This window comes from Eublepharis macularius, chromosome 10 (genome assembly GCF_028583425.1).
Source record: "Eublepharis macularius isolate TG4126 chromosome 10, MPM_Emac_v1.0, whole genome shotgun sequence".
Lineage (NCBI taxonomy): Eukaryota > Metazoa > Chordata > Lepidosauria > Squamata > Eublepharidae > Eublepharis > Eublepharis macularius.
Genome location: NC_072799.1, coordinates 19045437 through 19064511, shown reverse-complemented (window position 1 = coordinate 19064511; position 19075 = coordinate 19045437).

The following is a 19075-nucleotide window of genomic DNA, read 5'->3' as shown; positions in this document are numbered from 1 at the left end:
GTGGCCACCCGCTCCATTCGCCTGCCCAGCAGGACAAGGAGCACGTGGCAAGCTGGCCTCCCTCTCAGCCGGGCAGGCGAATGGCACGGAGGGCTGGGAGGCTGCCCGCACCATTTGCCTGCCCGGCTGAGAGGGCAGCCAACTTGCCAAGTGCCTCCTGTCTTGCTGGGCAAGCGAGTGGCACGGAGGGCTGGGAGGCTGCTCATGCCGTTTGCCTGCCCACAGGACAGGGAGCATGTAGCAAGCCGGCCGCCCCCTCAGCAGGGCAGGCGAGTGGCGCAGGTGGCCTCCCAGCTACCCGCGCTGCTGCTGCTCTGCTGGCAGCACGCCCTCCCTGCGTTATGACATCACAGAAGTGATGTCATCATGCAGTGCTGGGAGCGTGCGTGCACTGCGCATGTGCACGAGGGCAGCCAGACTTGGGTTGTCCGGGTGCCGGCAACCCTAGATCCGGCCCTGCTAGACATACAATCCTGCACTTGAGCATTCCTAGGTAATTAGTAATGTGTAGAAAGACTCTGAGTTTCCCAGCTGGAGGTGTCTGGTTGGCCACTGTGAGACAGGAGGAGAAATTCTGGACTAGATGAAACTCTGGCTGCACCCAGCAGGGCTCTTGTGTTCCTAATTTTCATCTACGTTTATAGATATTTTTAGCAAAGCCTAGCGAAGAGGTGGGTGAATTTGGTGTGCCTTCACACAAAGTGATGAGCTTTCTAGACAGACATCCTGTTGACAAAGCCGAAAGATCCTTTCTTTAAGCCCCTTGTATTTATATTAGGTTAGGATTTTCAGGCAGTAGACCCTAAACATCTAATTTTCTGCACAAAGGGAAAATAATGTTCATGCCTTTTCCAGCGTGATGCTTATGTAGCAAGTTCTTTTTTTGGTACTTTCTTCCCTCAAGGCATATAGATACGAAACGCTTAACCCGTGCGGGATGAAAAAAGGGTGTATCTTTCCATAAGCTGGTTCCTGTTCCCACCACCACATTCCATAGTAAAACTATAATTTGATCCAAAGTCCTTTCCTCTCCCTGCAGCTATTTTTTTTTAAGGCAGTGACCAAAGTGTGGACATCAATACGGGTTCTCTCAGGAACAGAACATTCTGTCTAATATGGGTGATCCACACACACACCTTTTTCCCTCTTTGTTCTTCAAAAGATGCTTTACGTTATCCCAGGATAGAGAACAGAGACCGTTCCTGCCCTGCTCCCAATTTAACTGCACTGCCCCAGATTCGTACAGACATGTCAATAGAGCTGGATCCTTTACATTCTTTGGGAATTTGACTTTGCTAGCAACTTAGAGCTACATTATTCTGGGCATGTGCAACTCTAAAATGGAGCAAATAACTTCCCTACCCTGGGCTGTTTCAGCTCAGAGAAATGGCACAGGGGGAGACAGTCCCGTTCTCCCCTTGCCATGACCCAAAGCCGAATCAGAGCGTCAGGGTTGATCCAGGGAGGACTGATCCAGGGAGCTGGGTATGATTCCCCACTCCTCCACTTGAAGCCTACTGGGTGACCGTGGATGAGTCACAGCTCTCTCAGAGCTCTCTCAGCCCCACCCACCTCACAGGGTGACTGTCGTGAGGATAATAATAACACACTTTGTAAACCGTTCTACGTGGGAGTTGTTCTGAAGGGCAGTATATAAATCAAATGTTGTTGTGTTGTTGTTGTTGTTGTCATTATTTAAATGCTGACCCCCAAAGTGGTGTGTGGCTGCAGAGAAATGGAGATGGATCCAGGTCCCATGTTGGGTCTGGTACTCAACTTTTTTATTTTTTATTTCTATCCTGCCTTTCTCCCAAATGTGAATCCAGAGCAGCTTGCATCATTCTCCTTGTCTCCATTTTTTCTCTCACAACAGCCCTGTGAGGTGGGTTAATTTTGTGATCACACTGTGGTGGTGCAAAAAATCACTGTACTCACAGGAGCTGCTGAATGTAACACTACTTTATTCTCCACCAACAACAAACTAACACTGAAAAGGAAAGTAAGTAAGAGAACAGTCTAGGGGTGGAGCTTTCCTCCATCCCATAATCAGGTTCCAGTTAATCTTTAATATCTATTTTACTACAGTTAGGCTGTAGCATAACATATCACTGTGAATCAGCACTCTGCTGGTTTGAATCCCGTTACTACCACGAGCTCAGCAGGTGGCCTTGGGTAAGCCCCTCCTTTCAGCCCCTGCTCACCAGCTGTACGGTGTAGATAATAATACTCTGACCTTGTTCACCATTCTGAGTGGGGCACTAATCTGTCTAGAAGAGTGGTATATAAGCACATGGCAGTGCATGGAATCAAAACCAAAACCAAGAGGGAAAATCTCCAAACAACATCTAACAACAAGGGGAACCCAATCCAAGGAGACTAAACACAATATACACACTATTAACAATAGTAACAATTTTTATAGCTTTTTAAAAATAAAGTGCAGGTGCTCTACGTGCAAGATATATAAAGATATATTGTTACAGCTAAATTCCTTCTATCACCACGGTAAACATCCCTAACAGTCTACTTATTGTCTAATAGTCTGATTATTGTCCAAACCAATGCAAAGACTACAAGGTAAGAATCCAAGGTAAGTTTCTAAAGCTTTATTCCTTTTAACCAATATAATCCTTTTCCTTTCTTTCTTTGCAGGCAAGCAGCCGCTGAAGAGAACCCAGTCTCATCCGATGTAGCTCCAGCGGGAAGCAAATTTGGGAGAGGTGGCAACGGGTGTGCTAGCAACTAAAGCATCCCGTTTTGCAAAGTTTCTTCAAAAGCCATAATAAAACTGCCTGAAGAGTAGAGATGGGCACGAACCGAAATACAAACCAAAGTTCGGCACGAATCGGGCCAGTTTGTGGTTCACGAACCAGCGGTTTGTCAGAGCCCATTTCTGTCGAACCACCACAAACTTTAGGCTGGTTCATTTGGTTCATTTGTTTTGGTTCATCACTGCAGACAGCCTGGTGCCAATCAATCAGCTAGGCAACAGGGGATGGGATTTCTGCAGATCTTCTGCTGACCCAGAAGTGGCCTTCTGCTGACCTGGAAGTGACAATTTGCTGACCCGGAAGTAGCATTTTCACAAACTAGAAGAACTGGTTCACAAACCGGGGCAGGTTCATGAAAGTTCGTGGTTCGTGGTTCATGAAACGTGACGAACCACGAACTGCATGGTTCATTTTTTCCCCGGTTCGTGCCCATCTCTACTGAAGAGTATAAAAGATTCTTACAAACAAGATCTCAATAAATGCACAATAAATATTATACAATTATGTGTCTATAATTCTTTATAAATATTAATAAATATTTTAAAATTACTTAACTTGATCATACATAACAATCAATTTAGATGCACTGGTAATGTTCCAAGTAAGTTCATACCGTAATAGAGCCAGGATGGGATTTAAATATAAAACGCTGGTCAATTACAGAAAAGTTAAAGGGAAGTTAAAGCGACATTGCTCAAAAAGATCCACAGATATTTAAAGGTACATACACTATTTTATAAAAATACAGAGAAGTCAATTTCCTGATTTAAGTCTTTGGGGTAAGACTATCAAGTCTGAAAATCCATTGTGCCTCCAGTTGTAATAACAATGGTTGGACATTAGCATGTTGTTTAGAGTCTGCCGAGAACAGAGTATCTAAGGTCACGTTCATGGCAATCGTATTGGGGAAAATGTTGTACTAAAGGAGCTTCACTGATCTAATTCCTTAGTTTGTAGAGATGTTCCTGAATCCTGACTTTGATGGGACGCGTGGTACTTCCTACATGGCACATGTTCCCACATGAACATTCAGTAACATATATCACGTGGGATGTAGCACATGTAGAGAAACATTCTGTATACAGAGTTCTACTTGTTCTAGGATGTTTCAGGGCGTTGATGTTTATTGTTAGGGTGCCAACATTACAGTGGCCACATGCAAAATAGCCCTGTGGAAGCTATTGTTCTACAGTGCCCTACCTAAAGTCTGAATGTGTCTTTTAAGCTACTGGACGGTTCTTCGATACCCCACCATAGGGAGGGGTATAGCAGAACCAGGGGTGCGGGGAATCAAACCTGGGTGTCCCAGATCTTAGTCTGCCTGTCTAGCCACTACACCATACTGGCTCTCGTCAAAAAACGTTAACGTGTAATTTGACCCCTAACAGCTTCAAGGGGTGATTGGGATCATGACAATGACTCTGGGGGAGAAAAGTGCAACTCTTTACCCCATGCTATTTTCCTGCGGCAAACCACAAATACACCAGCTTCTGTTTCCTCAACAGGGAAATGGGAAGGTACAGCTACTACGTCAATACCTGTAATTTACACCCTGCGGCACAAATAGCAGGTCTTAAGAGTATGATTGGCCCAGACCTAGATAGCCCAGGCAAGTTTGATCTCAACAGATCTCAGAAGCTAAGCTGGATCAGCCTTGGTTAGTAATTGGATGGGAGAACTCTAAGAAAAACCCGGATTGTGGAGGCAAACCACCTCTGTGAGTCTCTTGCCTTGAAAACCCCAGCAGAGGTTGCCATAAGTCAACTATGATTTGGTAGCATTTTCCACCACCAGAGTACAATTGAAATGGGGGAAATAGTATGGAGTAGAGGGTTTGTTACCACATTGCTGTGTCCACCATCTCATTGGTGCTTGCATGGATGAGGGGTGTCTGCAAAGTGCTTGACTGAGTTGGCTCAGAGCGGGTCCCGTTTTTTCTGTGATGATGACTTGGAGGTGTTGTTGCTGGGCAGAATTCCTGAAAGCACTTAGGAGTGGGCTGTTTTAGCCCTAACCGATCTGCATGTATAAAATAGAGAACTACAGTCCTCAGTATAACTGGGGCCTGCCTACACAAGGGCTTCGGTGGAACCAATCCATTTGCAAAATCAGAGGAAACTTCTATCTTTGTTCCCTCCCTTTGTTAAGTCCAATCTTTGTTCCCTCCCTTTGTCCAAGTCCCAAAGTATGATATAACATAATTTTCCAAATTATAACCCACAAGTACTCTCTAGAGTTAACATTTTTTCAGAGATTCTTTGAAGACAAATACAATATAATTTAAAGCATGTGTGAGTAACACAGAGAGAGACACAAAAATATACTCAGACTAAAACTGATCTTTAGGAAGATCCAGAGGAGTTAGCCATGTTAGTCTGTAGTAGCAAAATCGAAAAGAGTCCAGTAGCACCTTTAAGACTAACCAACTTTACTGTAGCATAAGCTTTTGACAATCACAGTTCTCTTCGTCGGATGCGTCTCGCATCTGACGAAGAGAACCGTTAATTAGTGTTAAAGGTGTTACTGGACTCTTTTCAATCTTTAGGAAGAGGCTCAGAAATGTTTTACAATATAAATATGCAAATATTGATATTTGGTTTATTTCTTTAAGCGTTATCTGTGTTTTCAATTTAAGTCTGTAATCAAATTAAGGGTTATGTTTTGTTTTTTGCAAATCCTATAAGCACAGCAAAGAGCTGTAAGATCAGAAACTGAAGTTGTTCAAAGTTTTAAATGTTAATGATGGTTCTGTGAGTGTTGATATGGCTCTATACTTCCCTCTAGTGGCTATATATTATATGGCAATATTCAATAGAGTTGCCAAATCTGAGTTGGTAAATTCTGGAAGATTTGTGGGTGGATCCTGAGGAGGACAGGGAGTTAGAAAGAGGAGGGACCTCAGAGGGGTAGAATGCCATATATTCCACATTCCAAAGCAGCCATTTTCTCCAGGGGAAGTGATTTCTATCGTCTGGACATCAGTTGTGATTCCAGGAGATGTCCAGGCTCCACCTGGAGGCTAGCAACCCAAATTAGAGGTTTCATTAACCTGACCGCTGTGGATGAGTGTGATGAATCAGACTAGAGCCTGGAATACCCGGTTTCAAAACCCCACTCCACTATGATGCTCTCTGGGTGATGCTGCGCCAGTCTGCCTAACCTAATTCACAGGCTTGTGAGGCCAAAATTACGGGGGAGGAGCACATATACAGACTGAAGCTCCTTGCAGGTGAGGGTGGGGATAGACAGAGAGGGGTGTGGCTCAGGGCACTTGACCAAAGATTCTTAGTATTTCTTAATGGGAAAATTAAGTCCTGGGGTCACAAAGATCCAGCCGCATGGATTAATAGCCATGTGGGTTAGGGGGCTACAATGAACAAGGGGAACGGGTGATATCTCCCACTCCACCCACTTCATTCAGCACACCTCCACTGATGGAAGAGGCAATAGATGTGATTTTGTCTTCTTTAACCTCCACACTGCAACCGTCCTAATCACCCTGAGAATCAGCTTTTCCAGGGTCGGAGGGAACCGCTCACGGGAATGGAACACAGGAAAGATCCATTACCATCAACACCTTCTGCAGATAGATGACTCGATCTTTGGGGTTTCCGGGTGACCTTGGGCCAGACACACTCTCTCAAACTAACCTACCTCTCAGGGTTGTTGTGAGGATAAAATGAAGGAGAGGTGGATGGTGTGAAACTGCAGGTACCTTTTCCCCATCTGTACTAAAAAAAAAAAGTCAATAGAACATTTTTTTTGCCCTGATTGCACATAAACGGCATAAAAATGGCATAAAAGTAACAAATGAATTGGGGACACCAGCGACAGAAATGAGCAAAACGGGAAGGCTTGCAAAGATAACAGAAGAAAACAGTAAGAAATGGGAAAGGAATTATGCATCCCTAGATTTGAACTGGGAACCAGTTCAGCTCCTTAGCCAGTACTGACTCTTACTGACTCTTAGCATCCATCAGTTCTTGTAAAAGAACACCAGATACCTGTGTGCTCTTGCAAGAAGGAACAGAGCAATGGACTGTGCAGCTCCATAGCTTTAAATTTCCTTGGAAGTCTGGAATTTTAAAAGGCACAGATACTATGCATAAGTGATGGCCTGGCAACGCTACCTGTGCCTTAATATTAGCTTTACTGAGCCAGCTTTGATCTTCAGAGTTCTGTCTTCTGGTTGTTTTCTCATTAAAGATGGCCCACCTGGCAACAATGCGGATGCTTTTTCTGTTGTTGCTCTCATTCTACGGAATGGGTTCTCCAAGTAGGTGAAGGAAATGCTGCCCTTGGAAACACTGAGAGGTGTTGGAAGCTGTTTTATTCACCAGAGCTTTTAATGGATGGTAGATTGCAGGTATTTTAATAGTTATTATTATTGTTGCTGTTGTTTTTAACAAGATTTTTATCCCACCTTTCTGCCCTCACAGGGCTGCTAAGGCGATTAACAAATTTAAATCATATGGATTAAAATCACGTCTTAAAAGCCATTAAAACCAACACACAAATACATCCCTAAAATAATTTAAGACCCGAATTCAGAATAAATACAAAAGATAAAAACAACAATTAAAAACATTGGGCAGGAGATGACCAAGGGACTACCAAGCAGAACAAAAAAGTCTTTACCTGCTGGCAAAAGATGGTAACAGAAGGAGATGGGCCAATCTCCCGGGGGAAGACAGATCCAGATTTTGATGTCACTACGAGAAGGCCCTCTCCCAGGTTGTCACCTACCTAATTTTAGAAGGTTTTGTGGGGTTTTAATGTTTCTTTATGTCTTGTACACCACGTTGAGCCATGGGGAAAGGCAGGAGATAAATGCTTTAATGAATATAAATGAAATAAAATGCATTCACTTATTCATCTCTTTGCCAATCATCTTGGCTTAAATAAGCATGAAGGCTACACAGTTGCTGCTAAAAGTGGGTTCCTCTGGAAAAGATCAAGAACAAAGGACACAGGCAGGGGGATACTTCTAGCCAGGGCTCATTTCGAGGGGGAATGCACAGGAACGCAGTTCCAGCAGTTCCCCAAAGAGGTCACATGCCAGGTGGCCCCACCCACCTGACTCTCGGCCATTTTGGGCCCGTTTCGGCCTGGATTGGGGCTGAAACGGCCTGGATCGGGCCTCTGATGGGTGGTGGACCACTCTCTTGCTCATCAGCAGCCTGATCCTGACCATTTTGGGCCCCTTTTCAGCCGTTTTCAGCCCCTTTTTGCCGTTTTGGACCCAATTTCGGTGCTGAATGACCAGGATTGGGTCCAAAACAGGCAGAATAGGTGATGTCAGGGGGTGTGGCATATGCAAATCAGTTATACTAATGACACACTTCCTGTGATGGCAAGAGGCGTGGCATATGCCAATGAGTTATGCTAATGAGTTATGCTAATGAGTTCCTCCAGCTCTTTTTCTACAAAATGACCCCTGCTTCTAGCGTATTAAGATATATGAAGGAACAACAAAGAAAGCAATGGAGGAAATTAGTCCGATATATTTATCCTTGTTCCTGTTGACACTGGAGCCAGATGGTTCAGATCTTAGTGTAAGACAGATCTCACATCATATTGGCAAGACAAGTTCAGATCTGGAGGAACTATCAAGCTAACTAGGTTCAAGAAAAGAAGCAGTGTTGCTGTGTGTGATAGGGGAGACATAGACACTCAATACATGTGTCAACGTGAATATGGACCACTTTTCAATTTGACCCAAATCCATGCTGAAATAATAGAACCCTTCCTTCTACTGCCTCTCTGTCATCTTCAAAGAAGATACTTGCAACTTGCTTGACTTTTATAATCTGCTTAAATGATGCCCTCCATCTGAGAAGAAGACAAAACAAGATGGAGTCTTGATGGCAACTGATTTAGGGATAGATTGCTGGTATTATGAAGAGCTGTTCAGAAAAGCAGCCATGGCTACAGGGACACCACAAAAGCTGTTCTGGAGAAATATTTCCACCTCAGAGTTCAGGCAACTACTGAAGGGCAACTGGCTCTTCCTGAAGTATTAGTAGGACTAGCTGTACCTAAGTCTAGTCTCCCTTCTCATGAACTGAGCACTCTGTCTTCTGGTATGTGCTTCAGCTTGGGCCTACCACTCTGTTCTTGGCCACACAGGGCGATCGCAAGGGATGCTGTGCTGGGGGTCTGAGCAGAGGAGATATCTCTGATTCTCAGGATTGAGTAGAACCCATGGCTGCTGCCTCCTAGGTGGGTTGCTCCATGCTGTCTGAAGAGATTTCTGACTTGTCCTTATCCAGAAGCCTTCAGTAGAGTCCTCTCTAGGATTCAAGATGCCTGGTGATACTGCCTCTACCTCAGAGGATGAAACATTTCTGACAGGGTCTGGGAGGTTATGGGACATAATGGTCTCTGCACGGAGCACTGCCATACAAAAAAAAAAACCCCTAGGATCTTCCCAGGCGTAGACCTTCATAGAAGATGCCCTTTTGAAGAATACTATCTTGGCAGACAAACCTCTCAGAAAACCAAAGAATGTTCTACCCAAGCAAAGCCTGCCTAGTCAAACTTCCCCATGTCCTTTCACCCCACACATTTGTTCATTCTTTAGATGGAAACAAACAGTGCAGTTACAACGGCATGTGAAGGACTTGTGTTTTAATTAAGCTGTCTTGCTCAGGGCCGCTAATCATGTAAGAAAAAATTGCCCCGAAAGAGTAAGAGAAATAGGATGCCAAGCAGTGATAAGAAGATTCAGAGATTCTTGACATAATTTGCAAATACTCACACAAAGGGGGCTAACGCCCAAGGGCAAATATCCCAGCCCCCCCCCCCCATGAAAACGGTACAAGTTTGCTGCAAAAACTAATTAGTCCAACCTTTGCTGAAGGGGAAATAATCATGTAAAACTCTTGAATACTTGCCTCCGACTCGGCCTGGATGACAGGCTAGCGGAATTTCAGCTTCAATGGGCTTGAATCAGTTTCCAGGCAAGCAAGCAGAGATAAAGGAGGAAGGGGTTTAAAAAGCTGGGCAAGGGACTCTGTCGAGCTTTTCTTCTCCGGCAGTTCTTGGGAAAAAAAGGATCCGCGATGAGTTCGGCCTCTGATGTTCTGTAAGCTGTGTTGCTTAGATATACGTTCCAGACTCAGACAAACAAATCCAGGTAAATTTATGGCTATTTAATCATTACTCTTCTTTGTTAGAGTGGTTTGCAATGGTGAATTAGGTCTCCCAGCATGAAAGTACATCCAGATGGGTCGAGATCATCCTGTCTTTTTAAAAAATGCTCCTTTCCCTCCCTCCTTCCTTTCTTTTGTATATGTGCTCACCAAACTATTTTTGAAAAATAAAAAATGCTTGTATTTTATATGTTCATGAAACTGTGCTCAGTCAATACCTGTAAAAATGTCCATAAAATGACCAAGCAGTGAATAATATACCTGTCATGATCATAATCCTTTCTCAGCTATGAACTAATTAAGTGGTCTTGGTCAAGCCATCACCTTCTCCCTCACAGGGCTGTTGTGAGAAAAAGGTGGGATAAAATCTTGAATGCCATCCTCAGTCCTTATAAGAAGGCAGATATTAAAATGTGGTAGATAAATGGTTTGAGAAGGAAGACTTGAATTGCACAAATGTGCACATGATAGAAGCCCATCAATAAAAAATATATTGACAACATCTGGTTCATACGAAGTACTGATAGACGTGAGATTTTCAAAAATTGTGGAAAATAGAATATTTTAAGGGTTTGTTTATTAATCTGACGTTGTCATAATTTAGCCATGAAATGAACTATCTTTTAAAAGCTGTGTGAATTGATTTATGTGGGGTTTTTTTCAAGGCAACATATTCTCCCTTTTATCTGCCTCTCATAGGTAGATAGCACGTTTTCCCCCATGGAGTTCACAGGCTGCTTGTGAGTTCTATCAGTTGCCTTTTGGTAGCTGAGAATGCCATGTCTTCAAACTTTTTTAAAGAAATGAATCTCAAATCTTTGCTTACATGATTTTTGAGGTACTGAAAAAGTTAGTATTTTGGAAGTGAAATGTTTTAGGACTGCTTAGTATGAACATGTGCTTTCTAGGGATAGTATAATGAAATGTTGAAGTTAATATTATAAAAATGATTTAGAAACAATGCCCTGAGATCACATGGAAATTATATGGTCTCTTGGATTGCAGATTAAGTAATTATAATTAAGGTTACATGAGCCCCTCATCGACAATGCAAACCCAATGTAGCAATTTTCCTCAGTCAGATTTCAGGGTATGATACAAATGGATTATCTCACTACCTACACTTGTCTTCTCCTTCCACCTCTCCTTTTCCATTTCCTTGCCACTGTAGCTATCAGCCCAAACTCAAAAGACCTCAGAACAAACTGGTCCTAAGATGAGCTATACATTACATAGACTTAAGTGGTAAACCAATGGCTAGTCAACAATGAGGAGATTAAGACCTAAAGTGGTAGAATGGGCTGTAGTTCTTCAGGCTGCAGGTGAGAAACAGTTTTGAATATTCCCCTTACCAAAACAAACAAACCCTCACTCCCAAGAAGCAGAAACTTGTACAGAAAGAAGACCGAGCCAGTCTTGTCGCTAATGTTACCATTTATTACTTGCAGATTTTTTTCAGATATGTGGGAGGGGGGATATTAAAAATACAATTCTGAAGCGACACTCTTCCACTTCAGGACTCAGAACTTTGGATCTAGTAGTACATTATTTTATTTATTTGTCTTTATTAAAATACAACAATATATAATCAGAACCAGTATCCATTTCTGACAGTTTAAGTGTTTTTTTTTAAATGCAGCCAATTGTTGCCAATTTTGGCCATCTCAAATCTTCTTAGAATTTTAAATTGCTGTCAGTTTGATTGTTGATAACAATTCCTGTATCTTTAAGAAACATTTTAATTTGACACACAACGCCTGTTGTTTTCAATAATATGCCAACACCATCCTTGCAGATGGTATTTCAAGGCAGAACACATGATTCTCTCTTCCTCTTTTATCCTCACAACAACCTTGTGATGTAGAATAGGCTGAGAGAGAATGAAGGCACCCAGTGAATTTCATAGCACGTGGGGATTTGAACACCTGTCTCCCCACACATAAGCCATCGCCCTAATTATTATACAACACTGGTTCTCTTACTGAAAGTGGTCCTCATTTTTTTTTTTAAAAAAAGCCCTACCAGGAGTAAAATAGCACATTAAAGGAAAGAAGAGGAACAATCCGATATTCTACCACCTCATGTGTGAATTGGTGCTGTCAACTCCAGCTTGGAAATTCCTTAAAATTGGGGGGTGGAACCTAGGGGAGGATGGTGTTTGGGGGAGGGGTGGGACCTCAGTGGGATATAATGTTGTAGAGTTCATCCTCCAAAGCAGCCATTTTCTCTGGAAGAACTGATCCCTGTTGCCTGGAGATGTTGATTCTGGGCTTTCTTCAGGCCCCGTTTGAAGTTTGGCAACTCTAGTATGAAGCAACTCCCCCGTTGCTCATGAGATCATTTGAATCTGTTAGGATAGTGCTGGACTCCTATGCCACACAACGAGTGATTCCGCACACGCTGGATAATGCGCTTCCAATCCTCTTTATAGATCATTTGGAATGGATTTTTTCATGTGCGGAACAAAAAATCCACCTCAAACGATTGATAAAGTGCATTGAAAGTGCAGTATCCAACATGTGCGGCATCAGCCAGTGTCTGGTTTGATGTATATAACTTTTGTGGCCTCTTGCTTCCACAAGCATACCCTTACGCCATTTCCTCTAGCTACTAGACAACACAGCCACTCCAAGAGAGGCAAGAGACAAGCATGATCATTTCTGGTTTTTGAGAAAAGTCTCGATGGAAACTGATGTGGAATTTTCTGTCCTCCTTAGAATTTAAACAAGGTCAGGCCAGCCTGCTTCCCATTTACTTAACCAGCAGAGGTTGCCAGTTTCTCTCTGAGCCCTTTGTCAACTAATCACCAGCACTTAGCATTTCAATGTGAGGCAGGCCCGCTCTCTCAACCTACTGCGTGGGATGGGAGATAGGGCAGGAAACAGACAAAAAGGCCTCACCAAGCAACAGAATATGAGGAAGAGGGAGCAAAAGAGGCGGCCATTTAGACCGATTCTGACCCATGTTCAAAATTTTCATAGCCTCATTAAAATGTTCAGCTCTCTAATTACGAGCGGATGAAAAGAGTCAAAAAACAGATAGCAAATGAATAGAATGAAACACCTCAGAAGGCGGCTCAACAGATGGTCCCTTTCCTTGTTACAATTTGTTTCTGTGAGTGCTGTGCATTTATGGGTCCTGGATTTGGGCAATTACATGAGTACAATAGCAAAAAAAAAAAATGTGGTGATTAATCTATGATGACTGACTTGTACGTGCAAGTGAACACATTATGCTGGTCTGAAGAAGGGAGCTCTGACTCTCAAAGCTCATACTCTCAAAATCTAGTTGGTATTTAAGGTGCTGCTGAACCTGAATGTTGCTCTTCTACTACAGACCAACATGTCTGCCCACTGTATGATGAAAACCCATGTATGAGCCGGAATGAATGCAGGACACCCTCATGGGACACCGTGAGCACAGGGCCATGGAACTGCAAGCATATGAGAGGAAGTCACATGATTAAGGTTGCTAGCCTCCAGATTAGGGATCCCAGACCCCCGGTGGGGGCAGGGGATCCCCCGCCACCCACTCCCCCACCCGCCCTCACTTACCTAACCGGCGGGGGGCACGCACCTTCCCTGTGGGCTCCCCCATGGCACTGCACACTCCTGTGCACAGCAGCCACAAAGACTGGGCCCATTGTGGCCCGGATCGGGGCCTCTGCGGAGCACGGGAGTGCTCCTGCGCTCCTGAAAACGGGCCCATTCTGTGGCAAAATGGGCTTGGTTTTGGACGCTGTGGACCGTAGGAGAGCTCCTGTGTGCCATAGAGCCCCAAAATGGGCCCATTTCAGTGCAGATTGGGCCTGTTTTGAGCCCCTGTGGAGCCTGGACGTGTTCCCAGGGGCTGCGCGATGTCGTCACTTCTGAAGTGACATCATTGCGCCTGTGGGGGCGCGCACCTGCACGCACTTTGCACGCGCACCCCCTCTCCCCCAAGGTAAGTGCCAGGCCCCTATCCCCTGCCCAGAGGTTGAGGGGGCCTGACAGCCCTACTCCAGATGGCAGCTGGAGATCTCCCGGAGTTATAGCTGATCTCCAGGCACCAGAGACCAGTTCCCCTGGAGAAAATGGCTGCTCTGAAGGGTGAACTCTATGGCATTATACCCCATTGAGGCCTCTCCCCTCCCCAAATCCCACCCTCTCCAGGCTCCCCCCCCCCAAAATCTCCAGGAATTTCCCAACCTAGACCTGGCAACCCTACACATGACGGGAAAAGCAGGAGTCCCACCTTTCTTTCAAAATAATCCTCTCCCCCATACAGACTTGCAGGAATTATCTAGTCTTCAGAATTCTCCCACATCTAATGAAATAACATTTATGTTGTAAGAACTGTAAGGTAGGCCAGAATCATCACCCCCACCCCCACTGCAAATGAGTGACTGAGGAAGCACTAAAGCCCCTTGGAATCTTGTAGCTGAGAGCCGGATTATATCACAATAGATTAGAATCATTGCAGTACCCCAAGGAGCCGCTTGGATTGCATGGACTCCCTTCACCTAAGAGAAGTCACCTTCTCCAAGCTCTGATGTGTGTTTTAAAAGAGCTAGGAAGAGGCCATCTCATAAGGATTCCCACCTACTGAGAAATAACAACGACAACAACTGAGCTTATATACTGCTCTTCTAGACAGATTTGCGCCTCACCCAAAGTGGTGAACAAGTTAGTGTATATTATTATCTCCACAAAACAGCTGGGGACTTGGGGCTGAGAGGAGTGGCTTACCCAAGGTCACCTACTGAGCTCATGGCAGACGTGGGATTCGAACCAGCAGAGTGCTGATTCACTACACAACCACTTAACCACTGTGCTTCAGCACACATCTGTGATTCCTGTCCCCTTAGCCCACACCATAGTGATAAAACGATTCATACAAACCAGACAGCAATTTCACAACAATATTGTTGATGATGGGGCAACTGCTCAAGTATTTTGGCCGAATTTTAGCTTAGCACCTAATCCAGCAGGACTCTGATGTCAGAGGAGCCTCTCCCAGTGATATTCACCGGCTTGACATAAGACATTTAATACACACAGCTTAACACCACTCTTTCTTTAGGTCAATGTTGTGACTGGGCTGTCTGGAGTGACAAGAAAGGTGTTATGTAACATCCCTGACCCAAGCTGCCTCTCTGGCCAACGGTGCAAATCACTCATCCCTAGCAAAACTTTTGTCTCTGAAGCAGTTGTAATGCCAAAACTCAACAAGCAGTTTCTCAGTAATATTACCTTAGAGCTGCTTGAACAGATAAGCCTCAAATCACAGAAGTGAACAGAGTGAAGATAATGACCACTTATTGAAAAAGTTGTGCCCAAAAGGCAGTACCTCTTTAAATACTAAGGGAACGAACTGAACTGTAAAATGTTTAGCAATCAACAGCTGCCTGTACATGCGCATTCTCTGTGGTGGCCCCTGCCCTGTGGAACGGCCTGCCTGAGGAGATCAGGAGAGCCCCCACTCTCCTGGTTTTCCACAAACGATGTCAAACCAAATTATTCAAAAGGGCTTTTTTACTCAGATAGGAGGGTTTTATGTATGGAGGTGGTCTCAAAGAGATGCTTCACTAACAAGATAGGGACCAGAGACTTCACTGCTATGTTGCCTTACGTCCTATCTGTTGCTTTAAGTATGTGCTCCTGTGCTTCAAGTATGATCCTACTGGGTATTTCTATGTTGCCTAATGTCAGTCCTAGAATTACTTATGCTCTGTTTCAACATTTCTTCAGCTCTGTATCGGATTCTTGCTAATGCTATGTGTCTTTGTAAACTTGCATTTATTTCCCTTATGGCATTGCTTATGAAAATGTCCTTGATATTGATTGTATTCATCTCACACTATGTAATCCACCTTGAGTCTCAATGAGAAAGGTAGACTATAAATGACATAAATATAATTTTTAAAAAATGTAAACCAGTCTTATTATTTATGTATTCATTTAATTCAGGTTTTTACCATAGAGTTTAGACAGAATTCTAGAGTGTTGCACCTATGTGCTGGTATTGTTCTGCAATCTGCAGGCCAGGTCTAGGCTCTTCAGGAGTAAGGTCTCAGGCTCGGCTGGTTAGACTTTGGACCATAGATTGGAGCTGGAAGCAAGGAGGTTGGAGCTTGCACCTAGTAGAGTGGTTGATCCAACAATGCAGCCTTCCCACTCTTCAGCGTAAATAGAGTAGTAGTAAATTTGGCTTAGCTGCAATTGCTGGCAGGTGTGGAGGCTCCTGAGATGGGGATGGCCAGGGCCAGGACCCTCAAAGCAGTACTACATACCTTGTCTCCATCCCCCTGTCCCTTGTTTTGGCCTCTTGGCAGCCCTGAGGGAGCTCAGGGAAGGGTATGTGGGCTCCCCCCTCTCAATTTTATCCTCACAACCCTGTGAGGTAATTTAGGCTGAGTGACCGTGAGGTAATTTAGGCTGAGTGACTGTGAGGTAATTTAGGCTGAGTGACTGGCCCAAGTTCACACTATCCTCCTTCCCTTTCCCTCAGTAAATAGACCAGTGAATACATAGTTATACATGAGAGGCACATTGTCCAACTCCTCAAATTCCCATTCACCTCTGTTCCCACCTCCCGTTGGTAATATAGGCCTAAAAACTGCATAAAACACAAGAAGTTTCCAGTGTCTCCCTGGGTCCCCTTCTGTATGTGTCTGTGGGGTACCTATTATTAAAATAAAATACAATCAAGAACTTTCATTCTGTCATCAGTTGCATGAAATGGGTTCCTGATGTACTTGTCCCCCAAGAATTTGATGAATAACACTCTTATACTCCACAAGTCTGCCAGGCAGAATGTCATTGATATTCCTGACCCAAATGACTACAGCTGCCTTGTTGAAATGCCAAATTCCAGCTGACTGAATTGAAAGGGTTGTTTGGCTTAATTAAAAAAAATAGAGCAGTAAAAGATTTTATTTATAATGACAATGGGGAGTCAAGCCAAAGAGAACGTAGTGGCTGCTTCTACACTAGGGTGGTTTTCTGCAATGGTCTCACAATGGTGTGTGAAATTGCCCTTGCAACAGATCTAGAAGGCAGAGGGCAAATCCATTTTCTATCCATTGTTAGCTGTGGTTTCCCTTTCAAGCCCCTTGTGCATTGAAGCCCTCTCCCCGCCTCCCGATAGGTTCTCACATGACCCTCAGGATCTTCTACACACCCTGTTTAATTTTTTTCTTTAATTTCTGAGGAATGATTCCCTTCCCTCCTCATTGTCCCAAAAGTAGGCTGAGGTGTGGCAAGTTTTTATCAGTTTTTTTTAAATAGAATGCCTAAGACTGCATAGGAATAATATAATACCATTATAAAATTTCTCTTTAAATAGGAACCATGCATTTACAGATATACTTGTGGACATTCCCTCTTCCTGTTTAAAAGGCAGGAGATTCTCTTCTGTTATGCTAATTGTTGCCAGGAACTGGCCCCTTGAAGTCATCAAGTGAAAAGAGTAACTGACTAGCATGGAAGCCCTGCAATTACACTGTTTTCCCTTCAGACATAAAGAACTGTTCATGCTAGTAGCCTCCTCTTCAGGAAAGACCAGTATTTTATAGTGTTACTGCCCTCTTTATTTTTCAGTTAGATTTTGCCTTTAACCCTCTTCTTACACCCTCTGGGTAGATTGCTGCCACCAGGAATTATATTCCAAAATAGTTAATTTAAATTTCCCCTTTAATAACATGCCCAAGCATCAGGCTCCTTCATGGGACTATGTGGCCCTGAGGAAAGGAATGGGATATTGGAATAACATATACTCTGGGATGGAAAAAATAAACTTTTATTTTTACAAGAAGCCTATCGGTTTCACGCTATTACTTAAACTTGGAGGTTTCAAAAATAGTTCTCTCAGTTCTTAAAGTTTCTTTACATAGGCTCAGTCACACAGATATACATAAACTTTCTCTGTCAGGCACACACACAGTTTGCCTGTCTAAACCAGAATCAATATATCTCTCAGAAATGCATAGACACCCTCAGGCAACACACAGCTTGCCTGTCTAAACCAGAAAGCCTCTTTTTCTCTCTGCTCAGTAACTAAAAACAGCAGTTCACTGGTCCCACACTCTCAGTCATCAACCAAACATATTACTCACTCATCCTTCTCTTTCATCTCCATTCTTCATCCGTACCACACCAAGCATTTAAAGAAATACACACACACACTTAAATATCATCACGTATATGTTTAAAATTAAGTGTGGAAGGAAAAGTCTGCTAAAGGTCTGTGGATAAACAGAGGAAGACATCGTGTGGAAACGTGGGGTGGGGGGAACAGTCGAGTGGCTGAAACATGGGAAATCCTAACAACAACAGTATGCTTATATACTGTTCTTCTAGACAGATTAGTGCCCCACTCAAGCTCATGGCAGTAGTGGGAGTCGAACCAACAGAGGGCTAACTTGCAACCCAACCACTTAACCACTATGCTACAGCAGCACAGTGTGAAAGCTGCCCTGGACACATTAAACATTTCATGAGGAATATGGCATACGGGAATAATGTAACCAGAACAACCAGTAGATATTATTGACATACTTGAAAGACTGGATTCAAAACCCTGTTCAGCCACAAAGATCACTAGATGGTCTTGGGCAAACCACATGATGTTGGACAGGAATTGGTGGTGTCTCCAAAAGGGAAGGGGGCTTCACCCTCATAAATCACTCCCACTGTATCGTCCTTCATTTCCACCCATCCAAAGCTCCTCTTAGCTGCTCCACCTCAGTTCTGCCCATGGAAAATCCTCAACACACAATGTACTGAAGTTAGTGGTGATTATTAGCATGGAAGGCTTTTTAAAGGATTTGACAAGTGGATGGAGGGACAGGTCTACAGTTGCCTACAACAGGTAAAGAGAACCTCCATGATCAGAGGCAGTATACCTCTGAATACTAGCTACAAGGACAAGCAACACGGAAAAACCTTCGCTTATTAATTTCCAAAGGCATTTGGCTAGGCCACACTCCTTGATTCATTTTCCTCTCATAAGCCCCACTAAAATCTATTCCCTCAGATTTTTTACTATGCAAAGAGATTCTTTGCATACTGCACATGCAAGACATTTTAAGATTCTACCTAGAAATGTAAACACTGAAGGCCTCATCCTCTATGCCTGGTTTGTTGGCCCTTCAGGGTACCTGATTGGCTA